General features: G+C 39.9%; 1 protein-coding gene and 1 long non-coding RNA gene across 4 annotated transcripts in view; one reads left to right on the forward strand and one right to left on the reverse strand.

Moving 5' to 3' along the window:
- Positions 1-20,669, forward strand: part of JAK1 (Janus kinase 1) — a 105,271-nt gene that overhangs the window by 4,947 nt on the left and 79,655 nt on the right. The gene's annotated exons all lie outside the window — the stretch shown is intronic.
- Positions 649-16,643, reverse strand: LOC142073122 (uncharacterized). Its single transcript, XR_012669803.1, has 3 exons — positions 16,435-16,643; positions 4,650-4,730; positions 649-3,026 (listed from the first exon to the last, which is right to left on the reverse strand). It is a non-coding gene; the product is annotated as an uncharacterized LOC142073122 (long non-coding RNA).

Genomic DNA, 20,669 nt, shown 5'->3' on the forward strand with positions numbered 1-20,669 from the left:
GTATATTTGCCCTTCAGTATTAAGGAGCTGTGTGCATGTGGAGGAGAAGATAATCCTTTGAATGATAAATTGCTTTTTGACATATGATTACTGTTTTGACATATGATTCAGATAGTTATAATGCTTTCTGCTTGCCCTGTTCAACAATAAAGATTTTTAAAGGGCTTGAAGGATACCAAAATCCATCTTACTAGGAGAATAGAACAAACAAAAGAAGAGGTACCTGAACCTCAAGAGGTAGGATTTTGAGAACTCAGGAGTAAAATAGTCAAAGGGACAAAAGATTTTTTTAAAATTCACAGACTTTTCTTTTTAAACTTGCTGTTACAATACCTACAGTTATTAAAAATGAAAAATTATAGGAAAAATTATTCTATTAAATTGCTTTGTGGTTTTGACAGTAGTTTATATATGGTCACTGTCAACATTTCCTTCTGTTTGTCTAGTTATATGAGTCTTTCACAGACTAGGAGACTTTTTTAGAATAATTAGGAAACTGACAAAAAAAAAAATCAGATTGACAAGGTGTCTCTTATTCCGGTTTTTTGAATTGCTCCGCTCCAGCGCCAATAGTGACTGCTCTAGCTCCGCTCAGACTCTGCGCTCCGAATCAAATTAATTTTTAACTAAATAAAAAAGTGCATACTGTAATTTTGAAAAAACATTTTTATTCAGACTTAAAAAATAATTTAAATGTCATCAACAATGATACAAACTAGAATAATTCATAATTCATTCTGTAAAAAATTATTGCAGCAATCAAGTCATCTTTCATAGCCTGCCGCAAATAATTTAAAATTAACTTTAAAGCCGAAAACAATCACTCTACACTAGCTTGAGTTGTTGGTATGCTCTAAGCAATTCTACAGGCAGCCTGAATGCGGTGTGGATAGCTGTGAATTGCCTCAAAAACAGACTTAACTTTTAGCCTGCCAATAGACTCCATCGCCTCACAATCTTCATTACAATTATGAATTGCAGAAACTCGCCGGCGTCTTTCTTTATCCAATTTCTTTTCGAAGGCGTCATCTTCTGAAGAATTGGTGCTTGAATTATTTCCATTTCCCTGTGATGGTTGAAGACGTTTCAGGGATGGATGGTCGAACAAGTTCAGAGTGGAGACGGAAGTTTGAGAACAGCCTGCTATTTCTGAAGGATGTGAACTTTCCGAAACCGCAAATTTGATTGTGGATGACTCCTTTCGTTGTGTTCAGTTTTCTTCAACCTCTTTCGCCGAGTTCAAATGTAGCAATAGATTTTGTTTTTCCAGTCAGCAATATCAAGGAGTCCTTCCTTTGCCTTTGGTATTTCCCTTGAGGTAAGAAGAATCCGATACCATGGGTCAACATAAACATCAGCAAGGAAATTAATATTGTCAAAAAGTTTCTCTTTGCATTTCTGCATGGAGGATAGAATTCCTTCTGCAATTTGTCCACCATTTTCTTGCAGGAATTTTGACAGTTTTCACCATTCCTTCATAAAACTCCCGGGGTTACATCAACAGCTTGAAGATTCACAGTTGCTTGGTTTTGTTTTGCCAAGAGGTCTCGCAGGTTCTTCACTTTGTCCCATTCAGCTTTTGTTAACTTGAGTTCTCTTGTTCCAGCAGCAGCCAGTTGTTCACAGTAAGCTTGAAAAATGAGAAGCCAATCAATCATCACAAATGTTGAACCCCAACGAGTCACAGTATCCAATGATTGAGTTACCCCATGTAGGTCAAGCAGAACACTTCGAATACTTGATGTTCGTAATTTGACAATGACTTGTCAGATTTTTGCCAGAAATTTTTTTGCATGTTCTTTGTTTAGTCCATCCCAGATTGCCAACTGAAGAGTGTGGATACCACACCTCATCAGTTGGACTTTTGAGTCGTCCGCATGAAGCCATGTTGGAAGTATGAGGCTAGGGTCGCATTGCGCAGCAGCATCCATGTTGCGGTTGATTTCATCCATTCCGTTAGTTCCTTCATCAGGCAAAATAGTTTTGTCCACATCCCTGTTCTCAGAGGTAGAAATGGTTTCATTGTCCTTGCTGAAATTTTTGAGGGCATATGTCATGTTTGCTGCATTGTCAATGCAGATGCTCAGCACTTGCACTTCACTGATCCCAAATTTTTCTAAAATAGCTTTTACTTGATTTTTCACGTATGAAGAATTGTGACGCTCTTCAGTGTCAATTATGTCCAGTGTTTTTACCAACTTTCTTTTCCTTCTTCGTAGTACTGAGCATTGATTGCAAGGAAATTTCTGTTTCCACGGGTTGCGGCATCCGTTTTCAGGTAGCACAATTTTTGATCCAAAGCTTTCTTGAGCTCTTCGCGACCAGACTCAGCTGTGCTGACAACTAAATGACGAACCGCATCGTGCCCCTTCGAAACGCCAAGCTGCTGATCCATTTCACCTGCAATTTTTTGGAATCCTTTGTTCTTTAGCCTGAAGGTAATGAGCGGTGTTAAGCTCAAGCAAACCATTTCCATCAGCCCTTCACAGAAAGTATTGGCATCCATGGTGTCTGTAACCTTTGAGGACTTCAAATATAAGTCAAGTTTTGTTTGCTGAATTTTGGGTTTCTTTTCAGATGAAACTCCACAAAAAAATCTTTTCTCCAGGAGTTTTCAAAGAGCCAGATGAATGTCGTTTAGCTGTGTCAGCTTTCTGTTTTGCCTCATCTTCCTGGTCCTTTTTTGTAACCAGAGCCACAAAGTTTTCAGGATGGTTACGTTTTACATACCGCCAAAGGTTGAAACTTTTCACGGCACTCGCTTCACTTGTCCTGAAGCTACATGGTTTGAGCTCACCATTCACTTCCTCTTCCACCTTGCATGTTGCTGATTTCTTCTTTGCTTTTCCCAAAAGCCCAAATTTGGGCTTTTCAAATTCAAAAGTAAAGACGTCGTTGAGATCCTTTTCTGTAAATCAGCTATCAATCACTGGGGAGGCAGATTTGATTTTTTTTTTTTTTTTGGGTTGAAGCCATGGCCAAATCTTCTTGTGCTGCTACCGCATCCAAATATTTCTTGTTATGATCTTCGAAAAGCAATGGACAAAAGCATTACATTTTTTTATAATGTACCTGCTTGTGATATCTTAACCACTTAAGGTACTTCAAATTTATTTTGGATTTTCTGGACAAAAACGATTGCCTTTTCTTTTTACACAAAATTATGATTAAAGTATATTTTAATATTTTAACATGTTTCTTGCAGTTTTAATGAAGTAAGAAGTATTTTTAATATAAATTTTTATTTATAAATTGCAAGTTAGTACTTATGAAATTTCGCTGTAAAAATATTTGAAATATTTTCCAACTTTTTAATTAATATCTCAAAAACACTTTAATATAGATATATCAATGAAATTTGGTATGTGCCATAGCGTTAGTACGTGCTATCGCTGTTCTACAACATTAATTGTTGGGAATAATGAGGCTACACGTTACAAGGTTGAAAATAAACGTTAACGGGAAAGCGGATTCAAATTGCAAGCACAGTCTTTTAGTAAAGAGAGCAAATTTTCAGAAATATGTTTTTCCTTCATCAGGCTGGAAACATTATACACGATAGAATCTGTTATTTGCTCTATCGTGTATAATGTTTCCAGCCTAATGAAGGAAAAACATATTTCTGAAAATTTGCTCTTTACTAAAAGGACTGTGCTTGCAATTTGAATCTGCTTTCCCTTTAAAGTTTATTTCCAACGTTCTGTCATACAAAATCATTCAAATAAAATTATTTAAACTACAGGCATCGTGAACTGGGGGGGACTTGGCCAATTTTATTTAATATTTTTTAAATCTTCGACTATTTAACAGATACAACCTTGGAATATGATTTAATGCTAAAACATGCATTAAAATGGTACTCTTAATTTATTTTGTATAATTAACCATTTCTGAGAAAACTGTTTAAAAATTTTAATCTGCTTAGATGCTTAGAATGATACAAACAATTTTACTTATTTTTCAATATTGGAACCATAAATTTTAAACGTAATAAATAATCAAAAAATTATTAACTTATTATGGAACATAATATTACTGCTCGTAGCCAGGGGCAGTCGACAACAAGCCTTTCTTGAAATATGAAATAAAAATGACCAACCGCCAGTTTGGGATGCCTATGGTTTAAATAATTTTGGATAATGTAATATGGTAGCACGTACTAACGCTAAGACAGAGACATAATTTCATTACTTTATATTACATTACTTTAAGCGTTTTTGAGATATTAATCAGAAATTAACTTTTCATCACCTCCTTGAAGGAACTGTAGCTGCCTTAGGAAGAAATTTTACAGAAACGTTTTTTCTTAAAATGGCCTAAGGATTCACCCCCAAAGTTGCATTGGACATTTTCCAGTCCCTCTGGATATATCACAGAAATCACTCCTAATTTATACAAAAATGTTTACTGTATATTTATATGCCTGCTGCATGCGACTTTTTCAGCAAATTTAAAATTACAAACAATGCTACCAAAAGAATGTTGAACAGATGACTCATAAAATAAGTCCGCCAGAGTGATAAAGGACCATGTACAAATGAACACATGTACCAGTAACGGGAGCCCATGTGAGAAATGAGCTTAAGTGGTTAATATCTCTTGCGATATCTTAATATATCAATAAACAAAAACATTTTTTTGTAATATACCTGTTTGTGATATCTTAAATGTTGCGTCTTGCGTCACACTTTTCCGTAATCACAGCACTCAGCGCGTCTCATTGATCAACCCTTACAAAAGAAGTATCAACACATATTAATTTAACTAATCTATGTGAGTACGTACTCGCCTAACCTTGGCACAAGGGTGGGAGCAGTCTGCAGTGTTGCCAGAAGTCTGATAATTATCTGATTCTTTAATAAAACATATCTCCAAAAAACTTTGTAATTTTGTATCTATACATTAAATCTTGATTTTGGCTGAAGTGAGAATAACTGTGACACTTTACGTAAAATGGTAAAGTAGCTGTTAATATCAATTTTTATATAATCTGAAACTTTTTGTCACCTTTAGGACTTTCTTGCTCAATATCATTCATTTTGGATTGAAAATGAAAAAAAAAAAACAAAAACTGGAGCAGTCAAGACTTTCTGTGCTCTGGCTCTGCTCCAGCTCTGGGAGGCAAAAACCTGCAGTTCCACTGCTCCGTGCTCCAGCTCCGGGCTCCGCTCCAAAGCCCTGCTGTCTCTGATTGGCTAAGTAGGGTCGTAAGCTATCTAATAAATAACTAATAGAAAAGAAATGTTAAGTTGGAAGAAATAATTGGAAGAACAAATTCCATTTAGCGCAATACAAAATGAGTCACTTTTCATATCTTGCTTTTGTCATCCTCATTATAATAGCTTGTTTTTGTCACAGTTGGTACTTGTCTGGATATTTCTGATGCCAACATTGACATGAATATAAATCTCTTTATTCAGATGAGTTGTATCATAAGTAATCTGTTAACACTTGTTGATCTTTTTAATAGGTGTCTTTTGCTGGACTGTTCATTTTTCTGCAGATAAAATGAGGGAAAGGAAAGGGTGGGAAGTTATAGGATTAAGTTAGCAGACAAAATTCAAATTATGCTGAACTAAGGGAGGAAGTGGCTGAGAAGCCAGTGAAAACAGATGAGTGGGGGTACTGACTGCAGTTTTTTATTTGATAGGAACATATTTGAAACTGGCCCTTAAAGATTCAAAGGGAATATTTACACAGGATCCAGTGACTCTAATGCCTGTTGAAGGATAAGAACATTATATTTTCTTTCACCTAAATGGATATTAGTTTTTCCATGTTGATATAAGAGATGCTCACTTTTGCTAAAAATGCTTATAGCAGAGAAACCCCAGTGACCCAGAATAACCGGTCACAGTTCTAATCCAGCTCTGCTGAGCTCCAAAAATAGCAAGAACAGTCTAATGTTAACTAGGTGTTAAACAAGTTATACACTGTAGCAGGCTAACAAAACCACAACAGGTACTGACAGTTGATAGCTTTGTGCTTTAAGTGTTTGGAATCTTACTCATTTGAATGTGGTGATTTACTTGAAGGGGAGGGAGGTGTCAGCTGTTGGACTTGGCTTGTCCAGTACTCAGTGGTATGTCGTACTGACATGTTTCTGGCTTCTGACCTATTTAAGTTTTAAAAAGTTAAATTTCTAACTAAGCTTAAGATTATGAACAGATGTAGCTCTGGTCTCCCTGAGTCTGCATACTGATTGAAACACCTGAAATAGGTGTGTACTGAATCCTCCGCTTACCAATGAAGTGTTAATTCTTGGAGGGGGAGTCGAAAGACCTGTGTTCTGATCTTAGCTCTGCAACGTATCTGCTGTCTAACCTTGAGCAAGTCATTTCTCCTCTCTGCCTTTTTCTCCTTACACTCTGACTGTCTGACAGGCTTAGGCACCTTTCTCCTGTTTTTGTTTCCAGTGGGAGCTAGGTGCTTGACTGTAATTGATGTTGAAAAGCTCCCACTCGGAGCTTTAACACCCAAAAGCTCTGAGGGGCAGGGACTGTCTTATACTGTATGTTTTGGGCCCTACCAATTTCATGGTCATAAGAATAGTAAAAATACATAAAAATAGTAAATTTCATGATTTCAGCTATTTAAATCTGAGATTTCACAGTGTTGTAACTGTAGGGGTCCTGACCCAAGAAGAAATGGGCAGGGGGTGTTTGCAAGGTTATTGTAGGGAGGGTTGCGGTACTGCTACCTTTACTTCTGTGCTGCTGCTTCCGGTGGTGCTGTCTTCAGACCTGAGCGCCTGGCCAACAGCTGCTGCTCTCCGCTGCCCAGCTCTGAAGGCAGCAAAGTAAAGGTGGCAATACCATGATGCCCCTAAAATAACCTTACAACCAACCCCCCCCTCAACACCGTTTTGCGTCGGGACCCCACAGTTTGAGAAATGCTGGTCTCCTCATGAAATCTGATTTCACAGATGTCACGGGGGGGTGACCAGATTCCGTGGTCTGTGATGCGTTTTTCATGGCCGCTAGTTTGGTAGGGCCCTATATATGTGTGTACCGTGTCTGCTACAGTAGAGCCCTGAACTGCTGTGGCCTCTAACAGCTACTGTTGTTCAAATGATTAGTGACTCTGAACCCTAATGGCAACTCAAGTATCACTGCCATTTCATTGTTGATCACTTTAGCAGAACTATTCTGAGAAATATTCTGAGAAGGAATTGTAGAGGGTAGTACCAATTGTTCACCCATTGTGACAACTGCATAGTAGGAATTTACAGGGAATTGAGATCTTTTATTAAAATAAGTGATTAGTGGTAGTTATTAATCATCATCCTCTAACTCAGGGGTGGGCAAACTTTTTGGCCTGAGGGCCACATCTGGGTGGGGAAATTGCATGCAGGGCCATGAATGTAGGGCTGGGGCAGAGGGTTGGGGTGTGGGAGGGAGTGTGGTGTGCAGGAAGGGGCTCAGGGCAAGGGGTTGGGGCGCAGGAGGGGTGCGGGTTGTACAAGGTGGATCAGGACAGGCTGTTGGGGTTCAGGAGGGGTGTGGGGTGTGGCAGGGGGCTCAGTGCAGGAGGGATGCAGGGTGCGGCAGGGGATTCAGGGTGCAGGAGGGGTTTGGGGTGCAGGCTTCTGCCTGGCACCACTTACATTGAGCGGCTGCGGGGTGGCAGCAGCATGCAGTGGGGCTAACGCGGGCTCCCTGCCTGCCCTGGCCCCACGCCGCTCCCGGAAGCGGCCGGCACCACATCCCTGCGGCCCCTGGAGAAGGGGGAGGCAGAGGGCTCCGCATGGGTACCTCCCCTGAAGCTCCCTTTGGCCATGGTTCTCCGTTCCCGGCCAATGGGAGCTGCAGCAGGCAGTGCCTGCAGGCGAGAGCAGCGCACGGAGCCCTCTGGCCCCCCATTCCTCCAGGGACCGCTGGGATGTGGTGCTGGCCGCTTCTGGGAGTGGCGTGGGGCGTGTGTGTGGCAATCCCGTGGGCCAGATCCAAAGCCCTGATGGTACCTGATACAGCCCACGGGCCATATTTGCCCATCCATGCTCTAACTCCTATATTAAACTTAAATTGATGAAAACTAGCCTGCTAATGTTCCAAGTGAAACGATATTTTTCAAACTGCTTCACTTTTATTAGCTGGAAATTCTTATAATGAATCCATACCCATTTCCACTGTAGCAAACAGGAAAACAATATCTGTCCCACTGTAATTGTATTTTTTGTTGACTAATCCACAAAGGATGAATCAGACTCATCCTGTTGCAAAAAGGGAATAGAACGTTGATTTATAATTTTAATTTGAAATAAAAGATGTGCCCTTACTACCATGTGGTAATCCTTCAAAAGTGAATATACTTGAGGTTCCTTGTGACACAGGTGCTGACTTTCAGCTTTCGTCCGGGGTGCTCCACCCCTGCTCTGCCTCTGCCCCTGCTCCGCCTACACCCAGCCTTTTCCCGCCTCCGCTCCACCCCCTCCTCCAAGTACGCTCCCCCCTCGCTCTGCCCCTTTTCCCTCCAGCACCTCCCCTCCTGCCAAACAGCTGATCTGTGGTGAGCAGGAGGCACAGGGGGGAGGGGAGAGGGAGGGAGGAGCTGATTGGTGGGGCCTGCCGAACAACTGATTGACGGGTGGCTGGTGGGTGCTGAGCACCCACTATTTTTTTTTTTCTGTGGGTGGTCCAGCCCCAGAGCACCCACCGTGTCAGCGTCTATGCCTTGTCATCCTGAACCCTAACCTGAACAGCTGATATAAGGATGTCTGTAACAGCAGTATACTTCCCAAGAGTCCCAACCAAGAGTTGGCATGAGCCTTTGGGTTGGTTGTGCTGATTTTATCTTGCAGTAAAGTTCTGTGGCTAACCTTATTTTATTTAACCTGTTTTGAGTTGGAGACAGCAGAGTAGGATAGAAGGACTGAAACTAGGGTACATCTACATAACCTTTGACGTTTCAGAACTGACAGCTGGGCTTCCTAGGATAGGTCTCCATAGCAAGCAGGAGCCTGCAGCAGCGAGCCTCAGAACCTGGGTCTTCGGACTCAGGCTCACAGTATGGCGCTAAAAATAGCTATGTAGATGTTTGGGCTTGGGCTGGAGCTGAGGCTCTGAAGCTTAAGGAGCAGATGGGCTTCAGCAGCCAAGCCCAAATCGAACATCTACACATCGGTTTTTAGTGCTCTAGTGTGAACCTTAGTCTCGCTGCTGCAGGATACGGCTTGCTCTGTAGACATACCCTCTGAGACTTGGAACTTGTGTACACTTGAAATGCTACAGGGGCTCAGCTACAATGCTGCAGTGCTTCAGTGTAGACACTACTGTCGGTATAGGTAATCCACCTCCCTGAGAGGCGGTACCTAAGTTGATGGAAGAATTCTTCCATTGCCCTAGTGCTGTCTGCATGGAGACTTGGGTCAGCTTAACTACCTCGCTCTGGGTGTGGATTTTTCACACTCCTGAGTTTTGTAATTATGCCAACCTAATTTTCTAGCATATACCCCCTTGATATATTGGCTGTTCAATACTTTATTTTGGGCTCTGACTCAAAAGCAAGTTAGTTAAAACAAGAGCAGCTATCATAGACAGCTTATATTTGGGCGGAGCTATTGTGTGCCCTGCCTCAATTGCAACACCTATGACAAATAACCAAAGTTTGCATAGCAGCAGTATGCTAGGAGTCTATTTTTCCCCTCAAGCAAAAGAAGAACACTGCTGTTACAAGAATGCTAGTTGGAATCCTTACTGATGCCAAGATTTATTTTCTTATTAGGCAAACATGATAAGGACAAGACAAAAGCAAACAACATACAAAAAGCAATTGGCTATCTTATTTGTGATCTCACTAGAGAATTAATGATGAGAAGATGATGGGGTAGGCTAGACACTCAGTTTAAAGGTGACCCGCAAAGGATTTTTTAAATCGGGGTTGGCTTTTATTATTTTTTTTGCTTTATTGTATGAACAGTATGAAAGCCTTAAAATTCTCCCCACTCTCCTCCATTGTCTTTTATCTTGGAAATAACAGAAATGGCCTGCAAAGTCTGGTCCTCCCTGGCAGCTAGTTTTGCTAGAGGACTTAAGGTGAGCCAACCCCCCATCCTCTTAAGTAAAGAAGCAAGGATGTTAAATTTTAAGATTGACCAAGTGTTCAGTAGGTATCAAAGTTTTAAACAGTCTTGATTAAAAAAACCAAAACCTTTCCACTCACTCAATTTGTACTTTCTTGCCTCTTGGTCAGTTTCACTAGTTCTTTAGTCACCAAAGGCTTTTTTCCTCCTCCGTTAAGATTTTTCCACTGTTGCTACCTCCTGTGCATGGTAACACCACGGTGATGCTAGCATAGGCAAGATGGATGCCGTAGTGTGACAGTTGCCCTGAACTGTGACTTCATAGCAATTTTGGGACAACTGTAGGAAAATAATGTAGTGTTGCTAGAGACAGTGTGTCAGGGCTTGCTTTAAAAAATAAAAAAGCTTAATTATCTCCTTTTGCTTGTTACCTTTAAATGGTTATTCATGGCTTTTCAGCCAATTATGTTATCGTAATGATCTGTTTATAAAATTTGGTTGTTTATTAACCAGAGGAGTTAAGAGCCTAACCTTTCCCTTAACTCATCTTAAAAAGTGATTGAAAAATCATTAGTTCTACAACTTGTTGCATAACATGCCATGTTTACGTATTGTTACTCACTTTCCATAAAGACCTATATGGGGCCATAGGTGAGAATTAAGACTCTGTACACAAAATTGTTTCATTATTGACATTTTGTTTGCTGCTTCTGTTTCTTCACTGCTAGTTATTCTGATTTTAATTATCCTTCAAGGAAATGGTGATGTTGTATTGGTACATCCTCCCAGATGCAACTTTTGAAAATCCATATCCAGTTTTGTCAATGTGGAACAAATGGATTTGTGATTGGAAAAGTCATTTGAAACAAATTTGACACTTCCAGATTTAACTTTTGTTTGAGTTAGCTTGTCTTGACATTCAGACCTAGACTCTGTGCAGAGTTTGTCAGGAGGTGAAACTCACAGGACTAGTTTAGTCTCACATTTTTACAGACATTATGCGGCACATAGAACCACAATAAAATTAAAATAGCAGGTCAAGAACTTGGGCAGCTGCATGATTCTAACAACTTGCTGTTGCTTGGCATCCGTAAGTCACTTACGACCAGTTTCCCCTTTTCAGCAGAGTTTAAGATCATACTGAAAATGGTTGTTTGGACTAAGCCATATTTGTTTACAAGGCATTAGTCAGGTGCTTAAGCTAGATGTGTCCCCTTTTATGCGCTACTGGATTGCTTCATATTGAGGTCTGTTCGTTTGCTGTTTGCGCAGTGTTGCCAAGCCACATAAATGTCATGGAGCCACTTACACAGTAATCATTTCTCTGGTATATGCCTTTACTCAAGCGGATTGCCTCTTACACAATAAGAAAAAGGAAAACTCAACCTTTAAATATATATGAATCAGCTATGATTATAGGAAGGCATTTGTTCAATCCAAGTTATAAATTTTGTACATGCTCCTTGTCTTTCACGTTTAGCCAGGAAGTGGTAGAAATACTGAATCATGTTGGGAATGAGAGGCTATTTCAGCATTTTGTAGGTATGGCCTGCATTCCTTGTTCTTACCTAGGTGTACAACTTTGCATTTGGTTGGATTAAAATGCATTTTTTTTTTTTGCATGAGCCTTACTTATCAAGGTATTAGAGTAGCAGCCGTGTTAGTCTGTATTCGCAAAGAGAAAAGGAGTACTTGTGCAACAAGTACTCCTTTTCTTTTTATCAAGGTATTATTACCCTGTCCTCATTTACCATTCCAGCAGTCTGTCATCTGCAAAGTTTTATCGGCAGTTTGTATATTTATTTCCCAATCACTGATGAAAGTGTTGAATAGCATCGGAGCTAGTACTGATCTCTGCAGAACCCCACTAGAAACACACTCGTTCCATGATCATTCCCATTGAGTGAGAGCTGGAAAACAAGTTGTTGTCCTCCAACTCTCACTCAACATAGAATCCTTCCCAACTTCTCCATTTTCTCTGTGGCATTTTTTGTCCTGATATGGTGGCCTGAGGATTGTAGATGGAGTAACATAGGTATAAGCATTCGACTTTATTGTTAAAAATATACCTAACACTACTTCCCCTCCCTCCCTGTGATGAGTTCTATTTGAGTGGTTTACATTCCTAATGGACTCAGATTCTTCTGATGTAATCTTATGACTTCATGGCCTTCATAACTAAATCTCTCTCTCAGACAAAAATCTCTGACTCTCCCAGACAAAGGATGGCTTAATTGCCTTTTATTTAACTTTTAAAAATTAGCTATTGATTTTTTTAGAAAGTCTCTTAATATCTAAAAAATCTTGACGTTAGAGGATACTCAAAGTTCACATGTCTTCCAGAAAGTGCAGCTATGGTCAGAAAAATAACTCTAAAAACCAACATATTCCTATTCAGCATCTCTCTGATCCCTGTTTGCCTTAGGGTCATATCTGTTTATTGACAAAAAGGAATTTTTGCTCCTGCTAGCGCTGCTGAGCCAATACACTTAGAAGAAGGAAAATTCTGTTTTGGTTCATAGATCAATAAAATGCTCTTCTATATTCCAGTTAGTGAATCTGCTTGTGGTTATATACCAAGAGTCAGCAGCACACAGCTTGACTTCTTTCAATTTGGCAATTTGAAAAAAGTCTCTTGACAAAGGAAATTTGAACTGGATGTCCTTTGAGAGGAATAAATATACTACTCCTGGGGGAATTCTGCGCCACTGTGCAATGCAGAATTTTGCAGAAATTAACATGTGCTCAGAATTTATTCCCCCCCCCCCACAGAAATGGGCTGCAGTGCAGCTAGGGGCCACTGGACTCAGCAGAACTCTTGCACATAGAAGACGCTGTTGGGGAGGGGGAAGGACCTAGAGGGTTTCTGGCAGCTGCAGTTCCCAGCACGCCCTGAGGGAAGGAGTGGGCGGTGCTCAGGAAACTCCTTGCAAGCCTGGGACTGAGCATCAGGCTGTTTCTTCCTCTGGATCCATGGGCTCAGGGGAGGGGGAGGACAGTGTCTGGGCAAAAGGGGAGGCCCCCACAGTTGGGCTCTAGTGTGGGGGTGCGGGTATCTGGGCTGTGTTTTTTTTTGGGGGGGGGTATTGGCTGGGGGGGCATCATGGGTGGGCTGGGGGGGCGAGGTTGTCGATGTCTGCCCCCCCACCCCTCCCTCGGCTGGGCTCTGGGGAGGAAGGGGACAGAGAAACAGTTAAAGAAACCCCTAGGACAACCTAGTTCCTCTCTACTCCTGGGGAAAATTTTGTGTGTCTGTATTGTTACAGACATACTTGTTGACAGGTATTTTGAAATAATTGAAACTGGTTTCAATTATTTACCAAAATAATTGAAACTGGTGTGATTATGTAGTGTTGTTTTGACAAAATTTGCAGAATTATGCAGAAATTTAAAATATTGTACGCAGAATGCTCCCAGGAGTAATATACAACACCATGGTTTACACTGTAAGCTCTCTCATTCAGTTATCTTTGTTTTGCCTTCATGCTTGTCTGTAAGACATCTGGCATTATTTGTGCAATTAAAATTGTTCCACAGCTATTTGACAATAAATACACTTAATGTATGACAGGGTGGTTAGAGCAAGAAGGGAGGGTGAAGTTTATACACCTTTGCAGTGAACTTCACTGTGAAACAGAAAGGTAAATATTGAGTCTGTCCTGTCTCTTTAGTGATCAAACGCAGCTACAACAGGGCTTCCCTCAGCTAAAGTACCGGTAAAGTGTGGCTTGCTTTAGCTAAGTTCCAAAGAAGTGGAGGAATCCTATAGTTTTCTTCAGCTCCAGTTCTCTTCCTAAAGATCCTTCCTCATTACTACACTTGGCCCTGGGCTAAATACAGAAGTTGCACTGGTTTAGTTAAAGGTGTTGTTTTGCACAGCTTTAGCTAACTCTATGCAAACTTTGTATGTGGACATTTAGATCATGTAAGTCTAGTTTTCATAACAAGGGCAAGTTGAACTTATGTGTGCTAGGTTTAAACAGATGTACATGTCCACACAGAGTTGCACTGAGTTTAGCTAAATAGCTGCAAAACCATGACTTAAATTAATCTGACGTTTCTGTGTCTAGACAAGATTGCAATCCTTTAACTCTCTGTGTGCTTAGGCAGAACTGGTTCCACAAAGCTAACCTAGCCCTACTAACTTGTAAAGCTCTTCACACAGGTCCAGTACTTTTGGTCTTCCCTCTCACAAAATGGTGTGTTAATCCCTTCCCTGCCAACCTGTTTACAGGATCTCCCTTCCTAGTGATAGCATGAAATAGAATTCTTAAATTTTCTCTGGTAAATATTTTATATTTATGTGCAGTCAGGCTGTTAGGACTTCTTCATCCCTTATACACAGGGCCCTACCAAATTCATAGTCCATTTTGATCAATTTCACAGCCAGAGGGTTTTAAAATCGGTTAATTTCATGTTTTCAGTGGTTTATATCTGAAATTTCGGGGTGTTGTATGCATGGGGGGTCCCAACCCAAAAGGTACCCAGAAGTGGGTCTCATCTCCCCCCCCCCCCACAGCTGCCATGCAAGGGAAGGACAAGAGCTGTCCCCTCCCAGCCCAGCAGGGATTCGCACCCAGGAGCCCCGCTAGCTGTGGCTCCCCCAGGAGCAGGGGGATATCTGACCCACCTCCACAAGTCTCCTCCAGCTGCATGAACCTCTGAGGCTGGGTAGGGGGAAGGTACTCCAAGGTGGGTTTGATCTCCCTGAGAGTGGCCGTGCAGGGAAAGGACAAGTCCTCCCCCTCCCCAGCCCAGACAGGACTTGCAGCTAGGAGCCCCCTCACTGGGGTGTTCCCCTCAGCAAGGGGGAGATCAGGTTTCATGGGGAAGGGCTTATTTCATGGTCTGTGACACATTTTTCATAGCCATGAAATTGGTAGGGCCCAACTTATACATAACATTGTCAACTTCTGCTACAACATGTACCTGATTTGTACGATATACGTATACTATTTAGCAGTTAACTTATGCTGTGATACTTGCACCTATATGCAGGTGGACAGAGTTTAACTCATATTTTGATATTAAGTCACCAGCTAAGTTTGGTGAACAGTGCATCAGACAAATATGAATAATGAAATCAGTTATAGAAGTTGACTAATATTTCTTCATGACATTAGATTTTAGCAAAAAGAAAAGGAAGTACTTTTTGACAAATTTGTTAGTCTCTAAGGTGCCACAAGTACTCCTTTTCTTTTTGCGAATACAGACTAACACAGCTGCTACTCTGAAACCTGTCATTAGATTTTAGGTTATGTTTAATTGGCCTTTCCAACTCTTGTCAGGCAGCTTAGGCTTTTGTAAAATGTGTCTGAGGTAGAAATATCTGTCAAAGGGTTGAGTCTTTTTTCTGAAGTTTAATTGAAGTAGACTAGAGTGTATGAAAAGGGAAAAGAATTAAGAGGAAATAGGTTTGCTAGGCACTTGGAACCAGATTTTTAAAAGGTATTTAGGTGTTGCATTGCAAGGCATAAGTGACTTAGCAGTCTAAGTCCCATTTTCAAATGATACAAGCATTTAGGGGCTTATGTGCTATGCTTCAATAAGACATAGGAGCCTAACTGCCTAATTTACATTTGCAAATAGGACTGTTACCTTATATTTACTTCACAGTCCACCTGTAATTTGTTAGCAACATTAGCAGTTTGGACCACTATGATCTTATTTTTAGAAAACCCTAGGTGCTAAAGCATAGCCCATCATGTTACCAGAACTAACTAGCAAGCTCCTCCCTCCATTTAAAACTCTTAATTGCCCATACAGTTTGAAGCATGGGCAGAAGATCATTACTGATTTTACTGAATTGGTTGGTAAACTAGATGTAGGTTAGACACCTCCAGGATTTGGCCCTCTTTTTGATAAGACTTAAATTAACAAGAAGCCACAACTATATGCATTAGTTGCTTTTCAGAATATATAATTGAGCTGTTCAGGACCAGAAAATACACTGCAATTTGTCTGCTGGGATCAGATAGGATTTTGGCGTAACTTTGCAAGTTTAAGGCACAAGCCCAACACTACCTGTGAATGATCCTTAACTGGCCCTTGAGCAGACTGAAAATATACACATTTGTACTCTTGTAAATTTGAAAGACTAAGGGTTTTGGCATTTTTTTTAACTTTAATTTTGTCCTAACTAGCTGATTTAGGGCTTGCCAAAGTTATACAAATCCTTACTCATACTGAAAAAGCAAAGGTTTGTTTAATTAAAATATATGAGAAAGATCAAACTATGGCCCCAGTTCTATAAACACACATATGAATAATTTTGCTCATGTTGATTTCAGTGGAACTACTCATTGAGTACATATTCACATAAGATTGCAGGACTAAATGAGCCAAACATAGGCTCAGTGAGATAAGTTTAAGAAAAAGCTAAGCACTGGTAGAACTTAGTTGCATAGACTTACCTTACAAAGATGGTTTATGTTGTAGCACACATCTGTGGAACAAAGTACAGGGAAACCTTCTAATTATAAGAGTTTGTAACTGTTAATTTGTACCTCTGTTGGAGAGGATAAATACCCTTTTGTAAAAGCTATTTAGAGATCAGGCAGCCTACAGGATTGTTTCCACTCTTAAAGCTCCCTTAATCACCGCCCCTTCTGCCCCATAATTGGGGAGGAGTTGTAAGAAGAGTTTTAAGGGCTTTTATATGGTGATATATTTTTATTAAGAATTTGACCTGATTGGAAATACTGATAGGAACATTAGCATTTAAACTGCATTCTTTAAAATCTAAAAGGTGATTCTCTAAAAATGGTATCATGAAACTCTGTGTTAATTGTGGTTCACTGATTTTCATATCAAGCTTTCTTAGTTTACAGGTAAAAGGAGGTCTTTTTCTAACTGCTAGATCTGCAAATAACCCAATTCAACCCCACAGCCTGTGATCTGAAAAATAAATTATCCTTTTCTCTTCATGCATAGTTGTTAGTAATAAAGGAAAAAAGTGGCAAAGCCAGATTAAGTTCTCAGTTACACCTGGGCTGCCCTAGTATCTTCAAATTATGTTCTGTTATAGAAACACAATCCCTTTAAAAGCCAATAGCAGTACACAGTTATAAATGAAACCTAATTTGGCCCCCAGAACTTTTTTTTATTGGTGATGATGTGAAAGGAGGAGAGAATCTAGCTTGACTCTCAGATCATAGGATAACTAGAAATAAAATTTTAACTTTGTACACCAAGCAAATTTGATATAGAAGTAATTAAAGCACAACTAAAGTGGGACCTCAAGATACTATTTGTATTCACTTTTCAAGATGGTATTGTATTGCAAGATAATTGAGCCTTTAATCCTGTAACTGGACACCTGGATGGGCCCTTTTAAGAAAAACAAAGAATTTTATGTTTGATTTCTTCAACATCTAGGCCAAAGGGGAAACTAGTAGCTAAGGAATATCATGTTTTCTGGATATCCATAAACAGGGGAGAGAGGATATTTGTCACTTTTTCCCTTCTTCAGTCTGGATAAAGAAGGCTTGGAAGGAGTTGTGTTTTGTTTTGTTTTTTCCTGCTTTGTTGTTGTTGTTGAAGTGCTCCTGGAAGAACTAGGGAAATTCAGTGGGAGTTTCTTAGTCCTTAGGTGGACAGGCAGGGGTTGAGTCTTTCACAAAGATAAATTTTCTCCTGTGTGTGTCTGAGTTAATTAGATGTTAACAAAAGCTAATAAAAAAACAAAGTTTTAAACAGTCTCTGACTAAACTCCATTCCTATCTCATTTGCCAAGGTTTCAGTGTCTTGATGTCACAATCCATTAGTTTGAGATCTTCAGCTGAAAAAAAAAAAGCCTACATTTTTCATGTGTTTAAAACAAAATAAGGTAGGCATTTAAATACATTATAGAGAAGCAAAAGAGTGCGGAGTATTTTTTCCTTTGAAGGTCATCTTAAATCTTTGAAGGTATCTATTTAAGTTCTTGTACAGCATTAATCACAGTGGTATTTAAGCATGTCACAAAATAAAGTGTATGCATAAAGATATATTTTTCTCTTGTTCCTTCAGTCTTCAGGGACTGGACTTTGTGTGTGTGTGGTATTGTGGGAAAGGTTTTGCATTTTTCTCAAATCTGGGTATTTTTGTTATCCATTCAAATGATTTTTTGAATGCCTTTTATTTTGTCAGATCTGATCCCTAGCTTTCTCCTCTAAGCTCTTAGGGCTAGATCTTCAAAATAATGAGGAATCCGTTGGCACTTTAAAGACTAACATTTATTTGGACATAAGCTTTCGTGGGTAAAAAACCCACTTCTTCAGATGCATGGAGTGAAAATTACAGATGCATCTGTAATTTTCACTCTATGCATCTGAAGAAGTGGGTTTTTTACCCACGGAAGCTTATGCCCAAATAAATCTATTAGTCTTTAAGGTGCCAACGGACTCCTCGTTCTTTTTGTGGATACAGACTAACACGGCTACCGCTCTGATACTTATCTTCAAAATAGATCATTACATTGCATTCTGGACTCTTTTGAAAATCTGACAACAATCTCAGGTGTTGGGCACTTGAAAATCTGGCCCAGAACTCTTTTGAAATAAAGTCTGGAATGAGATCTTCACTCCTGCTTTGGATACTTTATGCTGAGTAAAAGGGTTGGAGGTGTATAAGAGGCCCTAAATATTCTGATTCCAGCTGGGTGAGGATTCCATTGCCACAGAAGCTGTGAAAGATAGCAGTAATGTTGCCCTCAGAGGACCCCTCCTAACTCCACATACAAGGAATGTTCTGTGATGGGGTGGGCTAGGAGAGGAGCGGTTTGTTGGGGTGGGCCTCAGCAGTGCCTGGATTCTGGGCATTGCTGCAGCCCGTAGGACCACCTGGAAAGCGGTCTTAATTTAGAGAGGCCCTTGGTGCTCGTTAAGTTGCATGTGGGGTCTCCCCAGTCCCAGCCCAGATCAGGATGCAAAATAGCTTAAAATGACACTGGACCGCCAAGCCTGCCACTAGGTTGTGACTTCTGCCTTTCTTTAGAATTTCATTACAGCTTTGGTGCCCACTAAGAGAAGGTGCTATGAACAATCATTGCAGTGTGAGGAGTCAGGGCTGATAGGTAGAGGACTGCTGACTACTGCATTAGCGCATACATGTCCCTAGCGCACTAGAGTGCTAGGTGTAAACTTTGTTAATTTCCCTTTTTAAAAAAGGGAAGAAATCTGTTTTACATGTAGTCAAAAGAGTATTGTATAGAGAAACACAGTTCTATTTTTTTTTCCGCTTGAGCGTGCGAACTTGCAGACTAGATTTAACCATTGCATGTGCACGCAGACCACATGCTGAAAAAAAATTTTCTTACTGTTCTGAAACTTCAGTGATTGTGCAGCTAATCGTTTTTTAAAATTAAACTCTTACTCTTCAACTTAAATGTGAACTCCAAAGCAGGAAAATGAGAAGAGATAAGCACAGATAGCTAGATTGTAGAGCACGTTTGACACGGAAATATTTTTGAATGGCTCAGAAAGTTATGTCTGCCCTCCCCCCTCAATGAAATCTTGTGATAATACCTTGCTTATTGAAGCTGTTTCTGAAAGAATGAAGCATCCTGGGACCCCCTCAGTGAAATAATTAAATTGAAGTTTACAAAGAATTTGAAAAAAAATTGCAAAAATGAGTAAAACTTGTTCCTGTGTTGAATACTGTGTGCCCAGACCTATCTAGTTAATATAATATTCCACACACAAATCTGTTTAGCGTTACTAATTTTTACCTTGCAGTTGGTCGTTAATGTGTTTTATGGCAAGTTTTTCTTTAACATGGATTTGTTTTTAGAGTTAGATAATTACAGTCAACTGGATTAAAAATCCAAAATCTGATTAATTGGGGGCATATTAGATTGACCATCTCTTACTTCAAGACCAAGAGAAGGAAATTACAGTTCTTTTGAATGTTTATGCATTTTCAAGTTGACTTGATTGTTCTTGTGATTATCAGCCTTTTAGGAATTTAATCAAATAAATTAACATATTTGCATAAAATAAACATTCCTGTTTATCTTAAAAAGCACTGTTTACAGCTACTACCCTAAAATCTAAGGTTTACTAGGGAGCAACTAAAACTAGTACTGTGCTAGGATTATCAAAGAGAGACCATTACTGAAATATGAAGGGTTCCTTTCTGGTATCTATGAAGAATTTCCAGGTTAATGGAATTACAATAAGAAAATACCTTACGCCTCCCTGTTTTCTCTTCTCGGCTCTTTACCGCTCAGCCTTTTCCCACTTAATTTCTGCATCTCCATCTTTTCATCCTATTTTTTCTTCTCAATCTTCCTCTCCCTTTTCCCTCCTCCTGCCCTTCTGTTTCTTACCCTGTACATCTGTTTCCCCTTCTGTCTTCTTCCTGTTTTCTTTAGGGTCACATTCAACAGAGGGGGAAATGACCACACATTCAATCATACCTGAGTATTACTTTTTTTCCAGTTGAGTGCAGCTTCTGGGAGGAGGGAAGGGAGATAAATGCCCTCAAACTTAAACAAACAATAATAAAAAAAGTTATTGATTGTTGGTAGTGGCTAATGAGATAGCTGTGTGTTACTCCTGGAAGGATTCTGCGCCAAAAAATTAAAAATTCTGCAAATTTTATTTGTCAAAATAATGCAATATAATCACACCAGTTTCAATTGTTTTGGTAAACTACCATACAGAAA

Source organism: Caretta caretta, chromosome 8, assembly GCF_965140235.1.
Source record: "Caretta caretta isolate rCarCar2 chromosome 8, rCarCar1.hap1, whole genome shotgun sequence".
In the NCBI taxonomy this organism is placed as follows: Eukaryota; Metazoa; Chordata; order Testudines; family Cheloniidae; genus Caretta; species Caretta caretta.